The 6,502-nt window shown below is 47.1% G+C and overlaps 1 long non-coding RNA gene across 2 annotated transcripts in view; it reads right to left on the bottom strand.

Moving 5' to 3' along the window:
- Positions 1 to 6,502, bottom strand: part of LOC131752733 (uncharacterized) — a 94,857-nt gene that overhangs the window by 17,101 nt on the left and 71,254 nt on the right. The window lies entirely within an intron of this gene.

The following is a 6,502-nucleotide window of genomic DNA, read 5'->3' as shown; positions in this document are numbered from 1 at the left end:
CCAGGGAAGTCCCTAACACTTCTTTTTGACCCACCTCATTGATGGACGAGGAAACAGGCTGCAGCTACTTCCTCAGATAAACTAGGCTTTAAAGGCCCTGAGCGTGCTGTGCGCTGTGTGGCTCCCAGGGCTGGCCTGCATCTCATCGGAAGGAAAACGTCGGGTAAGATCCCTTCCATTGCTTGGCCTCTCCTGCTTTGATGTGACTTACTCCCTGGATGACTGAGAACCTTCCAAAGTCCCCAGCTTCCAAATCCCAGCCTTTGGAGAGATCAAAGTGTGTTCCTATAACCCGAGGAACCATTTCACAGCAGGAAGACTGGCCTCAGGTTCCTGGGCACTGCCCAACCTCTGCAGGTGGGAACGAGGGCAGGGGCAGGAAAGAGTGGGTCTCCTGGCTGCCTGTGTCCCCATCTCCCGCAAAGGAGGTGAAGTCTCCTCCCTCCCTCCTGCCCTCACTGACGCCTGCACAGAGATGCTACATGGGGTGACCCATTGATACTCCTGGATGAGCTTTGGCATTTGTTAAAAGCAAGACAACAGACCCCAATAAAGCCACTTATGCTAAGCCCTACGTCACCAAACCAAGACATAATTAGTTTCCACTCTCCCAGAACTGAACCCAGAGCAGTCAATCAGTAACCACCTGATCAGCACTAGTTACACAATCTGCCTGATAGACCCCTGCACTCCCTAAAGAAAAGTGACCTTGCAGTAACCAACCTGCTTTCTTTGCCTAAAATAACTTCCTTAATCTGGCTCCCCCTGGCCTATCAAAATCTCTCATTTTGTACAGCAAGACGGACGCTGCTAGATTTGACTCAGTTTCCTCAAATAAACTCCTACAATTTTTAATATTCCTCAGTTTATCTTTTAACAAGTTCTTGCAGACACAAAGGATGCCTTTGCAAGCCCATTTCCTCTCCTGGGCTGCTTTCTTTCCGGGGGTAACACCCTTCACGTTTAAGCACTTGAGTTCCTTTATTCTGGAAAATGAGCCTAAACCTGGCTCCTGGCACAAAGCTCACCAGCTCACGTTGTGAACAGCTATGCTGTCCCACGGGAGTGCTAGCAGGCTGACTGCTTTCCCACCCTCGGCAGCCCTGCAGCATTGACTGTTCTCCCTGTAATGGCCTGGAAATACTTCCAGATCCCAGAGACTTTGCTTCCTCTTTCCTCAGTGTGGGTACCATATGCATCGACAGCTAAGCCCATGTTATGTTGGAGTCGAAGTCTGATGATCTCTGGCAGTTTGAATGCAAATATGTCTTAAGTTGGCCCCATCTAAACAGGGTGGCTCCTAAAAGCCTAATGTCTCAAAACCACAAATAAAGGGAGGAGAGATTCGTGATAAGTCTCTCTCTCACACACACAGTTCCTCCCCCATATAGAATTTGACTTCCCAACAGCTGCTCTGTAGGTGTGTAGTTCTCAGGAACCACAGACCTCAGAGATGAGAATCGGCAACTGAACTCTGAGCTGGGTGTGCAAGTAGCTTAGCTTTTCTGCTGTCTACATGATCCACAGAGAACACTCCCACTGCTTCGTTGCTCACAAAATCCCGAGGCTCATTCTGCTGTGGTAGAGGCAGGGCACTGGATGAGATGAGAAGCAGAACATTCTCTCAGCCCTTGGTCTACTTTCCCCTCCCTCCCTCCCTTCCATCCAACTTTCCATCCATTCATCCATCCTTCCTTCCCACATCCATACATCTAGCCTTTTTTCTTTCTTGTTTTAACCAGTTATTCTATTTTCAGTTCTCTGCTGGGCACCGAGAATACCAAAAAAACCCAGCAAAACCCAAAACCAACACCCCAAACAAACATAAACACAAATCCTGGCCCTGAAGGATCTGAGGTCACTTCTCAGGGAGCAGACACAGGAACTGCATCTAGAAACAGGGCAGGTGAGGGTCATGAGCCCCAATCAGGAAGGAAGCTCCAACTCTACTCTTAGGAGGGAAAGAGAGAGATGACCTTGCTTCTGTTTCTCAAGTCTGGGGTTAATAAATACAATTGCATTCATTTTTATATCCATGGTGCTGTATAGTTTACAAAGCTTTATAAGGACTTGAATTATTGGCAGGACTTTTCCGGAGTGAGTGTGAAGATGCAGAAGATTCATTGATGCAGTTTCTCTTTTGTTTCATACTTTTCTCCCAAACACAGAAACAAGAGAGTGAAGTTTAATTTTACATGTGTGAAGCGTTTACTCTAATCCCTTCTTATGCTTACTGTTTCCAAAGACCTGGAGGAGACTTTTACAAAGGGCCAGATTGGGCCACACAGGGAGCAAGAGATTTTGCCTATGAGCCTCTGGGGATCTATACCATGCAGAACACGAACAGGTGATTAAAAAAACTGAAATTAACTGAGCTGTAGGAAAAAATTCATCACAAGCTACCTTCAAAGAATCTAATCATTACTTTTTTTCCCCCTTTTTATTCTGGAGAGTCAGAGGGGTCCCTTGCTTTTAAAAAAGCAAAGAGTATACAGCAAAAACAGGATTTAGTTCTACTTAATGACCACCTGAAAAGGGGCAAGGGTAGCACAGGGAGAGGGTGGAAGGTGGAGGCATGGAGGAGGGGAAAGGAAGAGAGAGCTGGTGGAAGATGGGTGGGGCACCGGGTCCTGCGAGTCGGGATTACCAGTTCTACCAACTGCCCTTGGTGGCATCTCACGAGGGACGACTGGCCAAAGCTCTCAGAACAGGCTGACAGTAGGGTGCTGTTTGTGACATATATGGCACCGATTAGAGCAGTATTACCTGCAAGGCTGGAGGACATCGACCTCCACACCTGTAACCCAGGGAGCCACACCTGAAAGGCAGCCCCAGGATCAACTCTACATGCCTATAAAACAAGGGCCGCACAACTGCGGAGACCTGACAAAACCGAATGACATTTCTAATCACAAGGAAACTAATCACAAGGAACCAGACGGGGGGCTTTGGTTCTTAGTTGAACACACTGCTTTACAGAAACAAATATGACAAGTTCCCAGCCCAGCCTGCAACAACGTGTTCCTTTGTGTTTTAGAGACATGGAATCGGTTTAACTGATTGCCTGTGATGGTTAGAGCATCCTGCTAGGGTCCGCCCCGGTCACAGAGGAATAAAACCCAAAGCAAGGCAGCCAGCTGACTGCACACTCGAGGGCTCTGCTCAGGGCTGTGGGGACACTGCTCGGGGAGGGGCCGTCACCCCCAAATGGAAGCATGACGGAGTCCAAAGGCTGGATGGTGAAGGATCAGGACCGAATGCACTCGAGACGAAACAAAACACAATTTCAAAGACAGGCATTTGGTTTATATTGAACTTGAGAGAAAGCAGGAGGAGGAAACCTCTACCGAGATGCCCGAGGCACTTCTGGTTTTAGAAGTTTGTAACGCGGGTTGTCCCACCGATGTGACTTTACACGGAGGTGGTGCCTTTTGTCACGGGTAGGCCTCCAGGACTCCTGTGAGTCTCCTCAAAGTCCAGTTTGGTGCCCCAAATGGGAGAAGAGTGTGAGAGAGAAAATGAGTAATGAGAGAGAGGAAAATAAATTTCTATGTTATTGGGCAAAAGTTGGATGAGAAAGAAACAATTTAGGGGTGAGAGATGTTGAAAACTTGTCCCAGCAGAGTTTGGTTACTACCTGGAGTAACATTCAGGGGTGGGAGGCCTCGGGGTGGATTGGGAGGAAGGGATTCTATGAAGAATGTGATGGTTAATTTTATGGGTCAGCTTAACTGGGCCAAGGGACGCCCAGGTAGCAGGTTAAACATTATTCTGGGGTGTATGTGAGGGTCTCTTTGCAAGAGATGAGCATTTGAATCAGTAGACTGAGTAAACAAGACCACTGTCGAGTAAAGAAGATGACTATCATCAATGTGCAGGCACCATCCAACCCTTCAGTGGCCTGGAGAGAACAAAGATGGGGAGGAGGGGATATCTACTCCCTGCCTGACTGCTGGGCTGGACGTGGGCTTTCTCCTGCCCTCGGACTGGGACTTACACTACTGGTGTCTCTGGTCCCCAGGCCTCCAGGTTTGGACTGAAATACACCACCAGCTCCCTGGGTCTCCAGCTTGCAGACAGATGGTGGGACTTTCCGCCTCCATAATCGAGTGAGCTCTGGGTGCTAAATCCCCTGCTGTCTGCATGGATATGCATAACCCATCGGTTCTGTTTCTGGGGAGAACCGAGACTAACACAAGAAAGGAGTATTTTGCAAATCTGATGGTCGTGATTCAACATGGTGGTGTCTATTGAACATAAATTTAGGACACACCATTTGCCAAGCAAAAAGGCGGCTTAAAAATCGGCATTTATTAAAATATGTAGCATAGTCTGCTACCTACTAAGCATTGTCTTCTGTCAGGGGGTAATGCCTGAGAGCAGCTAAGCTGGGATTTCCAGGGTTGGGGGCAAACGGACCTAAAGTATCCAATCCCATACCCTGATCTGCCAGGGAGGAGATGAAGGTGGTCACGGGGCTTTCCTCAGCTTCTGTTCCAGTGGTTCCCAAACTTTTGCATGGATGTGAGTCACCTGGAAGGTTTGTGAAAACAGACTGCTGGGCCCCACCCCCAGAGAACCTGATTTAGTGGGTCTGGGGTGAGGTCCAAAAATCTGCATCTCCAGCGGGTTCCAGGGGAACGCAGCTGCTGCTGGAGGGGTGTCGGGAAGGCCCACACTTTGGGGACCACTGCTCTGCCCGCTGCGGTTTCCTCTTCACCAGGCTCTCGGATTTTAGCTTCTAGGCCCCGTTTAGTGAAATGTCCTTGACGTCTAGCACTTTAGGGAGATGTATGCAGCCTCGTGATGCCAGGCACAGCCGAGGCCATTTGCTGTTGTGGACCCTGCTCCGTGCTTCCTGGAGGAATCGCAGGGAGCCAGGCTTCTGAGGCTGGAGTCCTTGGAACGTTGCTTCGCAGCTCCTGGCTACAAAGAATAGCCCTTTCTCTCTGCTGCCGTCCGTGTCGACTTCCAGATGCAGCCAAGCGTTTGAACCTCAGGAAGTGAATGAACACTGTAATAGCATGGACTTAGTGCAGACAGATGGCTCTGATCACAGCCCCGGTGTGAATCATTATTTTCCTCGGGATGTTCCTTCTGATGGCTGAAGGAAGTGATGGATGACTGGAAGAGATCCAGAGACATTGCATAAATCTCTGTCTTACCAGTGAACGAGGGCAGGCCACCATGGATTGAGTTTCCTCTGGTGTTTTTTATATTTCCAAGTGAATCCAGACCCCTGGTAAAGTTTGGCCCTTGAGCAGCTTCATAAAGTAAAGGAGAGGGCATGCTACCATTTTCTGCACTGAAAACAGCAGAATAAAAATGTAACTTGGGAAGTGGCTGCGTCCTAGTGCATGGCAGGATGGGGATGCTTCTCTCCCTTCTGCGGATTTGCCAGACTGAACCCTCAGCTGCACCTTATTTCCTCAGGAGGTCCTTTTGCCCAAAATGGGACATCTGGTCTCCTTAGGATATTAGAATGCCCACCCGGGCTGGTTCCTGGGTGGGCTGGTGGGGGGGGACACTGATGAAGGCAGGTACCTGGGGTGAGGAGTATTTCTCATGGTGTTCAGGAAGCTACAGCCAGAGTGGGGACCCAGCCCTTGCCCAGTACAGCCAGGACTCTTTTTTTTTTTTCCCTGTTACAGTTTTTTTTTTTTTTTAAATTCAAACAGAAAGTCACAAAAATTATAATCATCCTCATCAGTTCACTCAGTCCCATGTAATTAATTTTTTTTATCTTGATCTTTTGTTAGCACTTTTATGAATTCATCAGTTTTCCATTAGAGTTCTGAGAATGCTTATTCATTCAGTTCAGCAGTATAGTCAGTTACCAGAAACCTGTACTTGTCAAAGTTTTCCATGAATTCCTTGAAGATGAAACCCTTTTATAGGAACACTTTTGCGAAAGCATCAGAGTACACCCAGAACTGTCTGTAAATGACAAAAGACTTAAAATGACCATGTGAGGTGAGAGTGGACATCCTTGTCTTGTTCCTGATCTTAGAGGAAATGCTCTCAGTTTTTCACCATTGAGAATGATGTTTGCTGTGGGTTTGTCGTATATGGCCTTTATTATGTTGAGGTAGGTTCCCTCTATGCCCACTTTCTGGACAGTTTTTTATCATAAATCAGTGTTGAATTCTGTCAAAAGCTTTTTCTGCATCTATTGAGATGATCATATGGTTTTTATTCTTCAATTTGTTAATATGGTGTATCACATTGATTGATTTGTATATATTGAAGAATCCTTACATCCCTGGAATAAATCCCACTTGATCGTGGTGTATGATCCTTTTAATGTGTAGTTAGATTCTGTTTGCTAGTATTCTGTTGAGAATTTTTGCATCTATATTCATCAGTAATATTGGTCTGTAGTTTTCTTTTTTTGTAGTATCTTTGTCTGCTTTTGGTATCAGGGTGATGGTGGCCTCAGAGAATGAGTTTAGGAGTGTTCCTTCCTCTAAAATTTTTTGGAAGAGTTTGAGAAGGATGGGTT

Source organism: Kogia breviceps, chromosome 3 (assembly GCF_026419965.1).
Source record: "Kogia breviceps isolate mKogBre1 chromosome 3, mKogBre1 haplotype 1, whole genome shotgun sequence".
NCBI lineage: Eukaryota > Metazoa > Chordata > Mammalia > Artiodactyla > Physeteridae > Kogia > Kogia breviceps.
The sequence above is the reverse complement of the archived record's forward strand: the minus strand, read 5'-3'. Positions and strand labels throughout refer to the sequence as shown.